The 16,493-nt window shown below is 47.7% G+C and overlaps 1 long non-coding RNA gene across 1 annotated transcript; it reads right to left on the reverse strand.

Moving 5' to 3' along the window:
* Positions 1 to 384: 384 nt before the first annotated feature.
* Positions 385 to 6,803, reverse strand: LOC140598642 (uncharacterized). Its single transcript, XR_012001171.1, has 2 exons — positions 6,329 to 6,803; positions 385 to 735 (listed from the first exon to the last, which is right to left on the reverse strand). It is a non-coding gene; the product is annotated as an uncharacterized lncRNA (long non-coding RNA).
* Positions 6,804 to 16,493: the final 9,690 nt, after the last annotated feature.

Genomic DNA, 16,493 nt, shown 5'->3' on the forward strand with positions numbered 1-16,493 from the left:
TTCCCACTTCAACAAGACAGAGATGATTAAAAAATGAATTTTGCTTTATGTCAGAAAGTTCAAAACAAGTGAGTTCACAAAGAGAGCTCTTGGCAAAAGCTCCTGACTTGGAGTTAGACAGACATAGGGTAGAGAATTCTAGCTCTTGCCCTGTCACTGTATAGTTTGTGTAAGATGAGTTTTCCCCATCTATGGGATGATAACATGTGCCCTGCAGGGTTGTGAAGATTGGATGCCCGTGCACACTGCCTTGGCCCCTGCCTGCACGGCCTAGGGTGTGTGCCATCTCTCCTTCTCTGCTGAGTTCTCAACCTATAAAGATTGTATTGGTGATAGACCAGACACATGGGAAGGACACGGTGGAACTTGGTAGAATCATATGTTGAAGGATTTTTTTAAAGATTTTATTTATTTATTCACAAGAGAGACACACAGAGAGGCAGAGACACAGGCAGAGGGAGAAGCAGGCTCCATGCAGGGAGCCCGATGTAGGATTCGATCCCAGGACCTCAGATCACAACCTGAGCCGAAGGCAGATGCTCAACTAGTGAGTCACCCAGGCGTCCCCATATGTTGAAGGATTTTAACTGAGATCTTTCTTGACCTTGCAGTTCCTTGTAGCTCTGGTCCCCACTCATCCAAACAGGTCAGGGGCTCATCATCGCTGAGAAGGAATGCCAAGCAAAAGCCTTTCAATTCCAAAAGTTGAGGCCTCATGGAGAATGTGCAAAAATTCTAGAAAATACAATAAACGTAGAAAAATACAACATAGATACGAAAGAATCAGATCCCCACTAGCAAAGCCAGACCAGATTCTCTTGGTTCTGGGAGGAGGAGTTGGGGGCAGAAGAGAGCAGAAGTTAGAAGTCAGTGGGTCCCGTAGAAGGCTGGCTGTGGATTCTATCCAGAGTAGGAAAGAAGATGGGATTCCCAGACCTGGTAGCATGGGCGCCATGACCAGTATTTTCCAGGTAGAGCCCTGAGAGGTTACAACCCTCAGAGCTAGGAACCTATATGATATGACTAGACAGAAGGCCTCTCGGGGGTGCCTGAGAGTTGCTCAAAGATGTGTAAAGAGCGCTTAATCAGCATTCATGGGTGATGGTGCCCACAGTCTGCCTCTTCACTGCCTCTTTCAACTCCCTGGTAGCTGTCCTACCTCTACTGTAGGTTAGGCTTGCAGGTGCCACCCACTTTCCCCAGCTGCCTTGCAGGGCACTAAAGAAAGCCTTTGGGGGAGGATGTAACCAGTAGTGAGAAGGGCCAGGGATGCGTCTGCTTCTGCTGGGGCAGCTGTGAGGAGATTTACAGTTTCCGGTCCCCACACTGCAAGGCCAAGTGGCAGGCAGCATAGACAGTGGTGCATTTCCCCCTGAGTGAGTCCTAAGGTGGTTCATATTTCTCCTGGGTGTGTTGTCCCTGGATGGGAGACACCTACCTCTGTTCTCAGGTCTTTCTAGAGATTCTGTGCAACTTTACACCTTCTGATAGATCCTACTCTGTGGTGGATTTTTGTCCTCAGCCTCTGGAATACTGACTGGCACAGTGACTAAGCAGCAGCTCATGTGCTGGGCAATGGAGACAAGGACATTCCAGTGAGTGCCAGCACAGGCCAGTAGCGAGGACCAGAGGAGCACTTCATTATTGCACTGTTCCACTTGGATGTGACTCCAGGGCAAGCAATGGCTACTGCATGAACTCTGATCGCCTTTCCATCACTTAGCAGACTGGTGACCCCAAGCAGACGGTAAATTAGTTACAAAGTATTACAGAAAGCTATGTCTACCTAATACTTCCCTTAGTGGTCTGAGAGGTATACTCAACAGTGGTGGTTGGGTTTACCAACAACAGGCCAAGTAAATATTTCTAAATCTCCACCTCACAACCTTAAGGTGGCTTCTATAAAAAAAAGAAAAAGAAAAAGAAAAGAAAAACAGAATATAACAAGTGATGGCAAGAAGGATGTGGAGAACCAGAACCTTTGTGTATTGCTGGGAGGAAAGTACAATGGTGCAGTGGCTATGGACCAGAGTATGACCATTCCGCAAGCAACTACAGATAGGACTGCCATACAGTCCAGCAACTCCACTTCTGAGTATGTGTCCCAAAGAATTAAAAGCAGGATTTTAAAGAGATATTCATACTCATATTCATAGCAGCAGCATTCACAATAGCCAAAAGGTCAAAGCAACCCAAGTGTCCATCAACAGATGAGTAGGTGAAGAAAATGTGACATACACATACAAAAATAGTGTCATTTAGCATAAAAAATAAAAGAAGAAGAAGGACATTCTAATACCTGTAACAGCTTGGATGAACCTTGAGGACATGATGCTGAGTGAAATAAGTCAATCACAAAGAAGGCAAATACTGCATGATTGCACTCAGATGAGGTAGAGTAGCCATGCTCATAGAGACAAAAATTCAAATGGTGGTTGCCCAGGCAAGAGGAGCAATGGGGGCTTGTGGTTTAATGGGCACAGTTTCTGTTGTATAAGATGGACAGAGTTCTGGAACAGCTGCATAACAGTGTGAGCACACATAATACCCCTGAACTGCACACTTAAAAATGGTTGAGATGATAAATTTTGTTATGTGTGTTTCACCACAATTAAAATTTTAAAAAGAAAGATGTCTAAAATGTTCATCAAGAGCAGCTGGCTAGCATCCCAGAGTGTGAGCACTAACTGAGGCCTCCGAGGGCACCCTTATTCCCAGAGGGGAATTCTTAGGCCCAGAGAAGGAGGGGACAGACATTATCCTTCAGGCCTGTGCTCCTTCTACTCCCCACCTCCCAACCCTGCCATGTGACAGACACCCAGGTGACTGACATGTGGTCCCTACCCTGGGATGCTCTGTCCTGCCTTGCCAGGCTCTGCTCTGGCCCCTGGCTGCTGGGTAATTGATGATGACTCACAGACCAGGCTAGAATTGGAAGCAGCAGGCCCAGACACTAATTAGATCTTCTCACTCCTGAAAGGATGTGCTGGAGCCTTGTTTCTAAAACGGCCACCAGAGAAGAAACGACATCGTGCAAATGAAACAGCCACCTGAACTGAGCTCTTACTGGGTGCCAGATCCTTTATGCACATTGTCGCCTCTAATCCCACCCCCATCCTATGAAATAGAGGTTATTATTATGTCCTCCCAGAAATGAGGAGCAATTTATCCAAAGCTTCATGGTGGCCATGGGACAGGGCTGGGACTCTGCTGGGTCGGAGTCACTCCCAGTATGGCAATCCTTGAGACCCCCTAGGTGCCTGATACACATTTGTTGAACCAACGCAACAGCTTCAGCCATGCAAGGCTGGAGAAAAATATTGCTATGTCTTACCTCCCATACCGGGTAGTGGAGTTCAGGGACAATTGTAGTAAGTACAGTAGCTATAGGTAAGCAATTGATTTTTTTTTTCCGACAGAGTTGCTTATCTATACCGATAGATCATTTTATGGGCTTTCTCTTTCCAAGTCATTCCTCTGGGAATCATTTCCATGGAAGCACCAGCTTTAGAAAAATTTGTGGACTTCTTTTTATGGGATTGCTTGCCGAGAATGAATATATTTGTCGGATTATTTTCCTCAAAGCTAAGTACAGAATATTAGAGTCAGAGTGTTGTTAGAGATCATTGTATACATTCTTCTCACCAGCTGAGGCCAAGAAAGGTTAAGAGGCCTCCAATTTATAGCAGAAGTGAGAGAGAACCTAGTTCTCAGACCATCCACTCTGCTGAATGGCCTTGACCTTGGATATAGATATATATAACATCTGAAAAATCTCTTTGGTGACTAAAGTCAATTCCTTCTTAGGACCCAAACTGACATCTTCTGGATCTGCCAGGGAGCAGACTCAAATCTCTCAGATGCTACACCAAGCTTCTGACATGAGCCAAGCACTTGTAGTCATCTATGAAGAAGGGATCATTTTGTAGATGAGACAATAGCCCCTGAGAGGCGACTGCCTCCCTCCCCACCCCAGTCCTTGCCCAGGACACCAACAAGTGGGTGAGTGTATTATTTTGCTAGGGCTGCTGTAGCAAAGTGCCACAGACTTTGTGGCTTAAAACAATGGAATTGTATTTTACTTACAGTTCTGGAGTCTACAAGTCTGAAATCAAGATATAGGCAGGTTGTTTCCTACTGAGGCTTGTGACAGAAAATCAATTCCAGACCTCTCTCCTTGGCTTATAGACAACTGTCTTCCCTCTGTACATATCTCTGCGTCCAGCTTCCCTCTTTTATGAGGACAACAGACATGTTGCATTAGGATCCAGCCTTACAACCCCATTTTAACTGAAACACCTCTTTAAAAACGCTGTCTCCAAATACAGTCCCATTCTGAGATACTGGAGGTTAGGACTTCAATATATGAATCTGGGAGGGACACAATTCAACCCATAACAGTGAAACAGCTGAAGTTGGAGGCCAGGTATGGGAACTGTGAAAGCCTGGGTTCTCCCCTCCACCATCTGCAGCCTCCATGGCAAAGTCAGGGCTAGATCTCCCATGAAAGTTCCACTGATGAGTCATGAGCAGAATCTGACCACTCTTCCCAGAAGCACAGAAAAAGCAACCATCCAAATGGATGATGTTCCATCTCTTGCTGCAGCCATCAAGTAATAGAGAAATCCACAGGAAGAGAAGCTCAGGTAGTTCTGAAAAAGGTGAAAACATCCTAAATCTTACTTGTGGTAAGAGACAGGAAAAGCTATTTGCACCAGACAAATTGACAGAGATGGAGAAGTTTGATAATCCCAGATGCTGACGATGCTGTGGGGAATCAGGCACACTCACAGTGAGAGTGTAAAATGGTCCAGACGTTAGGGAGTGGACTTTGGCTCTACTTGTCAAAATCACAAGTGCATGCTCCGAATGTATCCAGAAATTGCACTGCTAAGTATTTATCTACAGCAATACCATCCAACTTCTGCACACCAAAGTAGGTACCAAGTTCTTTATTTCAGTGTTATGCTATCGGAAGATTCACCGACCGAAGTGCCCATGAATAGGAGACTGTTTAAATAAGCCATGGTGAGAGCCATACAATGGAATACAATTTTAAAGAAGAAAAAGAAAATTATTTATGAACTTAGGTGAATAAAAACATAGAGAAGGAAAGCACATTGTAGAACAGAATGCAAAATATGCCATCATTTGTGTGAAAACTTAGTATCTCTTTATATGTTTGCACACACACAGAGAGTATATGGATGGTCGCACACAGAAACCTGGTATTAGTGGTTATTTTCTGGGAAGAAAACAGGATGACCAGGGAGGAGAGTGGGGGCAGGGAATGGTGCTAGAAAGGCATGTTTTAAAATCTGTTCTACATACAAGGATTACTTATTTTAAAATATATGCAATGACAAAGAAATGTCTTTTCATCAAGCTATAGGCCCCATTTGGTGACTTATTCCTGCAGGCAAGACTTGAGCCTTTTAATAGTTTCCCAAATAAAGTCAATTAATTTTTATTCTCATTTAATGAATCCAAATTAAACCAGTACCAGCATGGGGGGGGGGGAGCCAAGTACAGAGAATCAACACAGATCAAATGTCAGTTCCTTGCTTTCCTTTTTCACAACCTCTCTCTGCACTAGGCTGAGTTAACACTTCCCTCTCCAGCATTCCCATCCAAGTCTGGACCTGTTATAACTCAAGCCATAGAGAGTGACAGGCATTCACCAGCAAGTCTCAGAAGCAATGTGGCTCACAGACAGGCCCTGGCATTGGACACAAATGGCTTGGAATCCTGGTCTGGCCATGCACAAGCGTGTGACCCTAGTGGTTTGACTACCTCTATGTTGCTATTTCCCACATGATGAGGAAGGGGATGTTGCTTGCTTTCTATGGTTGTGTCAAGTATATTCAATGGAGGGCCCAGCACAAGACCTGCCACCACCTGGGTCTTCTGTCGGGACCATTTCTGCTCCAAGTTTTCACATCTTCCGAGCACCTGTTGACGTGCTAGGTGTTGGGCGGGGTCCTGGGAGTCACCAGAGAGCAAGGTGAGTCCCAGCTCTCAGGGAACTTGCATTCTAGTCTAGTGGTTGTCAATCTAATTGCTATCATTGCTTTGTGTGCACACCATAGGCTCTGCTAGAGTGCAAAGGGCTGGATAAAGGTCAGTTTCCTGCTCTGGCCTTGTTGCTGGCTCCCTGCAGCAAGGGGCCATGTCAGCATCCACTCTGGGCCGGGCACACGGTCCCTGCTCAGAAAAGCTGCTGAGTGCAGCAGTGAGAAGCACACGGGGCACCCGCTTTCCCTCAGCCCTCCCCTCCAGGTTGGAAAATGACACAGCAGAACAGAATGCCAGCAAGCTCCCTTCATACCTGCAACAGGCGGCTGAAGCAGGAGACCTCAAGGGTCTGTAGTCATGATTTCTTGTGAAAGGGTTGGGGTAGACTCTTCAGATGAAGAAAGCCAGTTCCTCAGCCCGTTAGCCTCTCCCATGGGAGCCTGACGAGCCCCTGGCTTCAGAGCACCTGAGAGGTCCTTTGTCATCTGCTCTCGGTGCTGCGATGCAGGTGGCCCCTTACAGAAGGGGGTCAGGAAGCCGGCTTCAGTGGGGCTGACAAAACACCACATTCCTAAGGCCACAAGACAAAGAGCTGGCTGGGTTCACGAGGACACATTCTCTGCTTGGTTATTTTAGGGCTTTTGGCATTTTTTAAAAAATCTCAAATGTCTGTAATTCCACAACGAAGAGTTCCCTCCCACACCTGACAATGCCTCTAAGACAGAGCGGACTGAACTATGATGCTGAGGCCATTTAGGGGCTCAGTGGACGCCTAAGGGGGAGTGGTTTGAGGACTGAGCAAACCCTGTGTCAGGCCTACATATGCATCCACGTGGGGGTGAGGGGGTTGTAGTGGAGGAACTGGCTGGTGAATCTGCAGAGACTTGGGGCGGAATGATGAAAGCTTTCAGATTAATGCAGCCCTTATCTATGTGCAAAAAAAAAATAAAAAATGACACGCCACTAATCAAGAAAAGAAAGCTGCATTTTCAGTACCTATAATCTGTCATGTGCTTTATAAGCATCCCTCTCATTAACGCAAAGTTATATTGTTCCCATTTTAGACTTGAGGATAAAATCAAGTATATGACCACAGTTCTGCAGGGAGGAATGGATTCTCAGCCAAGGGGCTGCACGGAAGCCCAGGCTTATCTCTGGGGGACACAGACAGCTGTGTCTCATCTGTACCCCACTGAGGGGTTTGCCTCCTACTGAGAACACATGCAGTTCTGAAATCCTGCTTATGCTCAGAAATTGCTTGTCTTTGCCTCTTCACCCTTTTTAAAAAAAATATGTTATTATTAAATAATCTCAACACCCAATGGAGGACTTGAACCTATAACTCCAACATTAAGAGTTGCATGCTCTACTGACTGAACCAGCTAGGCACCCCTACTCTTGGATGATAAAGTGCATCTGGCTGTCAGACCATGTCAGCCAAGAGGGATGGGACACTGCTCCATGCCAGACCCTGCACCAGGCACCAAGGAGGCAGAGATGAATAAGACATAGCCTTGGCCCTTAGCAGACTCAGTGACCGAATGCCGCTTGAAGCCAGGCGGACCTGGGTCTTATCTCACCCTTGGTACCACCCTGAGACCCTGGACAAACCCCCTCCTTCCCTTAATGCCCATGTTCCCTACAGACACTGAGGATAATACTATGATTCAAGGATTAAATGAGATGGTGTACTTTGAGTTCTGGCATACAGTCGGTGCCTAATCTTAATCCTAATCTTATGGCTGGTGGCCAGTCTTAGCGTTTAAAAGACATGCTTGCCCAGCAGCCAAGTCAGCCCAACAATGTCACATTTAGAGAGTGCAATGTGTTACTGGTGAACAGAAATGCAGATTCTGGGTTGGGGACACCCAAGGGTAAGACATTCATCCCAGAGTTGGGGTGGGAAGGAAGAGGGGAGAAAACACACTATTTTTGGCATGAGCACAGGGCTGTTATGGACTGAATGCTTGTGCCCCCAGAATTCATGTGCTGAAACCTCATCCCCAGTGGCACGGTGTTAGGGAGTGGGGCTTTGGAAGGTAATGGAGGATGAAGCCCTCAGAATGAGGCGAGTGCATTATGAAAGGCACCCCACAGAGCTCCCTTGCCCTCATTGTGCCATGTGGGGACACAGCAAGAAGTGAGCAGTCTGCAACCAGGAAGAGGGCTCTCAGCAGAACCAGCCCATGCTGGCACCCTGATCTCAGACTTCCCAGCTTCCAGAACTGTGAGCAATACATGTCTGGTGTTCATAAGCCACTCAGGCTATGGAATCTGTTACAGCAGCTGGAACAAAGGTAAGTCTTAACATGCCTTTAATGCTTGATTTGGCCAATTTGTCTAGAAGCTTGGGATCTGGTGTGTTACCTTGCTTAATGCTCATGATAGTCAGTGAGGCAGGAGTTTCTAGCCTGTCCATCTGACAGATGGAGGGACTGAGGCTTGGAGAGATAAAAGTCAACCAGCCATCAGCAGCTCATTTGTTCAGTGATTCATTAGCCCATTCAATCAACAAATACTTAGAGGGCCCCTCCTACGTGCCAGTCTCTGTGCTAATGAACAGCGTGCCGAGTGCTCCTTACAAGACAGACACAGTGCCTGCCCTCAGGATGCCTATAGCTTGGTGAAGGAGACAGACGTGTATAGAATACCCACAGACATCGCATGGTTGCAAGCTGTGAGAAGTGCCCTGAAAGCAAAACAGGTGGTGCTGCTCACCCAAATAGAACTGGGGTTACCCAGGAAAGCGCCCGGTGGGGAGAAACTTCCAGGAAGGAGAGAACCCTGGCACAGGGTCTTGTCTGATCAAGAATGAATCTTCTGGCTCCCAAGGTGGAGCTGGTGGCCTCTCTGCACAGGTAGCCTGGGTGCAGAGACAGCACGGCGAGCTCCCATCCAGTCTCCCAGCCTCCCCAGACCTCCCAGAGAAGAAGATGGGCTCACCTAGCCAAATAGGTGAGTCTCTCACTCTGTAGGCAGCAAGAGGTCTCGTAGCAGCCTGAGGTCCCCGGGGGGATCGGGTCTTCCATGTCACCCTGGAGATGAGGAGGGTGAAGGCCAGTCTAAGGGGTATGTGTCTAGCTGCTTTAGGCTGTGCATGAGTGATGCCATCAGGCCTCCATCGTCGGAGACCAGCCACTGAACATTCTGAGATTTTCAGAGACATTAGGTGGTGATTAGAGCATGAGTAACCTTCCATGCTCACAAAACACCCTTAAAAAATGGCTCAAGGGACGCCTGGGTGGCTCAGCGGTTGAGTGTCTGCCTTCAACCCAGGGCGTGATCCTGGGGTCCAGGTATCGAGTCCCACATCGGGCTCTCTGCATGGAGCCTGCTTCTCCCTCTGCTTGTGTCTCTGCCTCTCTCTCTCTCTCTCTCTCTCTCTCTCTCTCTCAGGAATAAATAAATAAAATCTTTTTAAAAAAATGGGTCAAGCCCAGCCCCATGCTATAATCAAACAGTTGTATCTGCCTCAGCTACCTGAGTTCTTTTGGCTTCAACTATTACAGAAGTCTGGCAATTGGAGAAACAAAGTATCATTTACTTGGGGCTGGAGGAGTGCTGGGTCCCAAAGCAAGGTGTTGCTGAATTCTTGTACTCCCTGAATGGGAGATGCGTTAGCTATCTCAGAAAGAAAGCCAGGTGCAGGTGGAATCAGGAAAAGCCAGCAGGAGCCGGCTGTGCAGGGCCTGGATCCTGCCTGACTGAAGACTCTGATATTTATTCTAAACTATTGGGGCTACTAAAGAGGTTTCTTTTTTTTTAATTTTTATTTTTTTATTTATGATAGTCACACACAGAGAGAGAGAGAGAGGCAGAGACACAGGCAGAGGGAGAAGCAGGCTCCATGCACCGGGAACCCGACGTGGGACTCGATTCCGGGTCTCCAGGATCGCGCCCTGGGCCAAAGGCAGGCGCCAAACCACTGCGCCACCCAGGGATCCCACTAAAGGGGTTTCGGTGGAAGTGACACCATCTGGTGCCTGTTTTGAAAAGATGTTTCTCCGGCTCTGGGAAGAAGTACCAGGCAGGGGCCTCTGGGAAGCAGAGTGTGGATGGAGGAATAGGGCGCTGGGGGTGACATGAGGGACCATGGGAGCCAGGGAGGAGAATGTCATGGGCAGGCTACAGGATTTGGCTCACTTCCTCTCCCCAGCAGGCAGCGGGGAGCCAATTTTCTCACGGCATCTAAGTATCCAGGAAAATCATCTTAATTGCTAAGAACAGGACTGAGAGTTTTGTTTGAACATGGGGCACTGACTAGATCAGCTGATGACCTGAGTGGATTTTGAAACCTAATCTCCAAGATGAAACACGCAGGAAGCAGGTGGAGGAGTCTCTGAGAGGGGCCAAAGGTGTGTGCATGCTCTTTTGTGCATGCTCTTCTTTTCGCTCTGTGCGTTGTAAACCTCAACAAGTAGAATGGAAGTAGTAATAAAATTCAGGTTTTATAATCTGAGTGTTCCCTTCCTTCTTCTATTACGGGGTGCCCATCGCCCATTCATGCAATTTGATATGAACATCCCTTTATTGATCCCAGGACAGATCATCACAACAGAACAGAGAACACATGCATCCAATTCTTGGCTTTTGAATTTCTAAATAATAAATAAGAAAATAAGAAAAATAAATAATATATAGAATAGAGATGAATGGTCAGGGCCCATTTTTCCACTCCTGCAGTTTCTATGCCAGTGGGAGGGGAGGGAAGGTGACAGGCAAGGACAAGAAAGGACACGAGTTTAGAGAGAGCTCAGGACAGGAAGCCACCCCAGGGGTTGCTGGCAGAAGCAGAGTCAGCCTGGAAGACCATCCATCTGACTCCCCCGGGGCTTGCTCCACACAACACTGTCCAGTTTCCGTAGCAGTGGACATTGTTGATTGTCATTGTCATGAAGCTGGATTAGCTGTCCATGAGATGCAAAATGCCTATCGCCTGCAGCCTTCATGGCATCCATGAACACCTGTGCCAGCACCCATCTGATTCACCTGGGCAACCCCCATAACCTTCTGAAACCCCCATGAGCACCCCTTTCAAAACATGGGGTGAGCTGTGAAGTTGAGGGAGGTTGTGCTGGAGACCAGAAGGCTCTCCATCCATGCACGAGGATAATCAGAGGCCTCCTCTTCACACGCCATCACATAACTAACTTCCTAACTGGTCAGGTTTGGGGGCTTTTGGGGTTTTTTTCATCATGAAGTCAAATTAGATATAGATATAGCTATAGCTATAGATATAGATATAGATATAGATGATATAGATATAGATATATAGATCTGAGACCGGCTTTTCCCAGTTCATAATACACCTTAAAGATCTTTCCTTGTCTGAACACAGAAGACTACTTTGTTCTTTTTAACAGCTGCAAAATAATTCATAACACAGAAATGACAAAACTTGTAAGCCTTCTGTATTGTGATCGTTGCATTGTTTCTGTTCCCCACTGTTACAAAACAATGCAAGAACCTGTATCTTTGTGTGTGTGTGTGTGTGTGTGTGTGTGTGTGTTTGTGCTTTTGGAGTGAGGCATTTCTGCATCAAATTTTGATAGCTTCTGGCCTTTTGCCTTATAGAAAGGCAGCATTATGAGATCCTCATGTTGTGAATGATTTGACTGAGACTTTGAGGGAGAGACTTGGCTATGATTCCCCCCCCCCCAACCCCCACTGACTGCTAGAGTGGAAGAGACAGGATGGGAATCTAGATCTACTGCTCCCAGCCCTGGTAAGCAGGTGCACAGAAGCCTAGGCTGGAGGAAGTCTCCACCGCTTGACAAGAAGGGGGCTGTGATGAGGTTGGAGGCTCCAGGCATCTTGTGAGCCCTGATAGGTGTGTCCCTCTCCCTACAACCCTACTGACCACCACCAGCTTCCTGAGGGCAACCCCCATCCCAGAGGCAGGAACCACTAGATCAAGCCATCAGCCTGGAGTCGAGGTTACTATACAAAACAAATGTGCCCCTGTGGCCTCCCTGACAAGTGGATGGCTGAGACTGTCCTTCTCCTCCAAGCCCCTTTGCAGATCTATCTGGGCTACAGATGTGTTGAGGGTGAAGTGGCTTCTGCAGTACTCAGCAGATTCTATGACCCGGCCTCAAACACAGTCCCCATTAGTGAGGTCTAATGTATGTCCTGCTCAGGTGTACTTGGAAGCTTTGATTAGTAAAGAAGGAGCCAAGACAGATCTTGGGGCTCTATTCAATTTCTCCCTCTGAAGTTGGGGGAAGAACTATTTCATTCTCAGAATATATTTAAGGACAGTATTTCAAGTGAGAGGGTCAGAGATCAAGAGAAGTTCAGTGCTAATTGGCAAGCAGTCTGAGTAATTTCATTAATCTCCCTTCTCCTCAGTAGGCCAGGCATGCAGCCCGTTCCTTGAACTGTTGGTTAATTCACTGGACTCCACACAGACTTCCATCACACCTACTTATTTATCGAAGCCAAGTAGCAAGTGTCTACTTGCCTTTTTTTCCTAGAACGTGAGCTCCTGCCATCCTTGGATGCAGAGCACCATGCCACATTCCTCTCTGCCCTACACAAGGTCAAACACAGAGTAGGTCTTCCATAAATGTGTGGTGCGTGGAGGCTGGATTCATGCATTTATTTGATAAATATTCCACAGCTACGATGTGTTGGGTTCTGCTCTACACTCAGGTTTGTCTAATTCAGTGGCCAGTACATAAGCAAACTACTATATTTGGTGGCACAAAGCAAGAGTCCCAGACTGGAAGTCAAAGATATGGGTTTTGGCTTGACCAACTCCCTTTCTGGGTGTCAACTTCCTTCACTATGATAGAAGGGGCCCTAGAAGACCTCCATATCCCTACAACCAGACAGTTTCGAGGAAGAATTGATAACCTTTATCAGAATGCATAGCCCTTCAAAGAAACAGATGTGTTGCTCACTGAATATCAGATGTTAGACAAACGCGATCAGTCTTGGGGAAATTAACTGTTTGTCTATGCTGTTCACAGGTGGAAGAGAAGATGTGGATGAGTATGTCTGGGTAAGCCCCTAGCCATTGGTAGGTAAATGGCAGAGGCTGAGCCAAAGAAAGGTGGGCCAGCACAGAGCTGTGGCCCTGGACTCAGATGGACCTGGACTTGAAGACCTGTGCTGCTCCTTTGTAGCTGTGGCCTTTCTTAGACACTTTTAGCCTCTCCAAGCACATCTCACCTCCACCACTTCTGTGAGAATCGAAGGCTATGGTGCCAAGACCATGACATAGCACAATGGTTAGCTCCTGAATTCTAGAGCCGCATGGGTTCAAATCCCTATCACAACATTTCTAGGTGGGGACCTTGGACAAATCATTCATTGTAAATTTTCTCATACAGATAATAATTGTTTTGGGTTAAAAATTATAATAAGCTCTCAATAAGCAGTAGTTATTAAGACACAATGGCCTGGCACATGGTAAGTGTTAAATGTAACCCTTGGGGAGTTCATTTGAATAATTGACCTTGGTGCTCTCAGTGACTCATGAGAGCATGACGGGGCTGCTCAGCTGTCTGTTGGCATCAGTGTGTGGCACTCTGTGGTGAGCGAGGGTCAGTCTGACTCTCAGCGGGCTCGGAGGACCCTAGCTCTAGACTAGGGCGGGATCATTCCACTCGGCAGTAGAGCCAGAGACAAGAACCTTCTGAGACTATAAGGATAAGAAAAGACTATCGGTATTCAAATGGGGTTAAGGATCCCAGGTCCTGACTTGGAACCTGCTATTTGGGGCAGTGGTGCAAGAGTAGCCACTGTGACCTACAAGTTTTGGAATGTGGTTTATGATGCTTTGGGTTCTGTTTTGGTTCCGTGTGTGTGTGTGTGTAAGGAAAACCAATTAATAGCATGCCAACCAAGAACCCCGGTATGCCTGGCATCCACTTGCTTCCCTGGTAGTGATCATTGTCCCACGTGGGGAAAGGGAGTCCCTGGTTCCCATTATGTTAATGCCATGTAAGAGTGTATTTGTTCTGACTTCAGCTTTCCACAGCTTTCCCTCTGGAAATCACATATGACCTTTCCCTCTGGGCAGGTGGGAAGCTGTTTGCTCACCCTCAGCACCGAAAGGCCATTGGCCAGCTGGAGCCCCTCTGTGGCAAAGGCCCTAAAGAGTGGGCTTGTTGGCAGAACTGCTACAAGCCCAACAGGAAACAAGAGGGGGGCAGGAGGAGCTGGGAGCCCCCCAGGCAGCTTCCTTCTCCATCAGGGATGCTGGAATCTGTCCCAGCCATGGTGACATCTCACAAGGCATCCATGCCAGCTGCCTTCAGCCCTCCCACAATGGTTTTAAAACTCTGGATTCAATTCTGTCTGGAACATGTAAGACCCCAGCCTGGTCTTACCCCCTTACCAGCAAATTAACCTCTGCCTTCAGAGCAGGTGTCCATTGGAGGAAGCAAGTCCACTTCTGGACCCTCATCTTTCCTTCTTGGGTTTGTGGATCTCTCAAAAATAATAGTAGCCATCATAAATCTCAGCCACTTAACCAAGAAAGACTATGTTACTTTAACTAATAGAAGAACAGAGACAGACATGAAGGAAGAGACAGTCATAACCCAGGTGGGCTTTGGCCAACTGGGAGAGTCTCATAGATCTCACCTTCATCTTGCCGTCATTGTCAGCATCCTCCAGGGACCTGGTGTCAAGGTTTGGAGGCCAGCTGGGAAGGGTCCCCGTCGGTGCTCTACAGTGGTCAAGAACATACAGAGCTGCTGCCCAGGACCCTCGGGATCCCACAGCTCTTCTGATGCCATATTTTTGGTTTCAGTGAAGTAGATGACTTCCCTGGCTGGTCCCAGCATGAGATACAATTGTTCCTCCAATCACTAGCAGGCCACTGTGGTGGGGAAGCTAGTTAGTCTGAGATTGGCTGCTGCTACTGCTCTAACACTGGGCTGGAAAGGCAAAGCATGGGGGTTAACAGAAAGACAAATGTTTTAAAAGAACCATACCGCTGTGATCTTGACCTTTTGGTGAAACGACTAAGACAATGTCCATTTTCCTTGTTATAAAAAGCCCACTTCTAAGATAAAGGGCATGGTGGGTGCACTCATTTCCTAAGGCTGCTGTAACAAATTACTATAAACTTGGCTGCTTAAACTTCAAATTTATTCTCTCAGTGTTCTAGAGGTCAGAAGTCCAAAGTCAGTGTCATAGGGCTAAAATCAAGGTATTGGCAGGGCTGGCTCATCTAGAGGCTCTAGGGGAGACTCTGCTCTCATCTCTTAGAGCTTCTAGAAGCCACTCCATTCCTCATCCTGTGGCCACATCCCTTCAATCTGTTCCAGTCACCACATCTTCCTGTGTCCTCCTGGGAATTATAATGGGCTCACTGGGATAACCTGAGATCACCTGGGGAGATGGAATTGAAGACACTCCATTGTATATGGTGGGGTTCAGAACATGCTATCCCAAAATATGACACCTGAATATTGAATATCTTGAGTTGGAAGAGTTTGACAAAGTGGCAGAAGCAGGAAGGTCACTGTGACCACCCCGCCAACCCCCTGCCTTTCTTCCCTGAAACAGGTGGCTTCCGGTCACAGGTCACTTCCTCAATCTTGTGAAGGCTCCTGTGTCCATGCACAGGTTGGGCACAATCTGCTTTTCTCCTGTTGATCCGTCTTTGCCAGCTTACTTTTCTGGCCCAGCCAGGGACTCTAAGAGGGTCAAGGAGAAGATGTTCCACCCCCACACAGTCTGACAAGGGCAGAGTCACATAAGGTCAACCAGGTAGATCAGGGCCTCTGGGGCAGCAGGTACTTTAGGGCCCTACAAGTGAATTATGGGCACAGGGGACAAAGGCTCAGTAGAGCCCACAGTATGGTGTGCCTGAGGGCTTCGGGAGCTAATGGGCTTCCCCACCCAGTCCTCCAGGTTGCATGAAGCTAAGACAGGTGACGTGTGGAAAGTATTTCACAAACACAAGGTCCTGTGTGGCCAGCGGGGACCTGAGGCAGCAGGGGCCTCTGCCGCCACCCATGGGTCCGTGGCACCTCTTCTTTCCTCTGGTTTCCATCAGTAAAACAAAGGCAGTTATTCTGAAGTGACCTCAGAGGGTTTGTGAGGGACAGATGAAACAAAGTGACAGGGCTGTGAAAAAAATTCGTTAAATGCCAACACACAATCTCAAGGTCACTCTCCAGGTCCAGAGTCTCCAGTAGATGCCATACTTCTGCCACAGAAGCTAGAATCTCTTCTACAGGGGTCCCGGGGCCCAACTCTGGCCCCTGCCACTATGCTGGACCCATCTGACCCCCCACTTCCCTCCCTCACCAGGGCCCCAACCTCGTCCCCCACACACCCACCTTGTCTCTATTCCTTGAATGCCCCCAAACAAGTGCTTCCTTAGGGCTCAATACTTGCTGTCTCTGTGTGTAGGACTCTGCTCCCAAAACCCTACGCCTGCCTCCTCCTTCTCGTTCCTCCTCAGAGGCCTCTCTGGTGGCCCTTACCCTCCCTACCACCTCTCACTCCCGGCC

This window comes from Vulpes vulpes, chromosome 4 (genome assembly GCF_048418805.1).
Source record: "Vulpes vulpes isolate BD-2025 chromosome 4, VulVul3, whole genome shotgun sequence".
Taxonomy (NCBI): Eukaryota; Metazoa; Chordata; class Mammalia; order Carnivora; family Canidae; genus Vulpes; species Vulpes vulpes.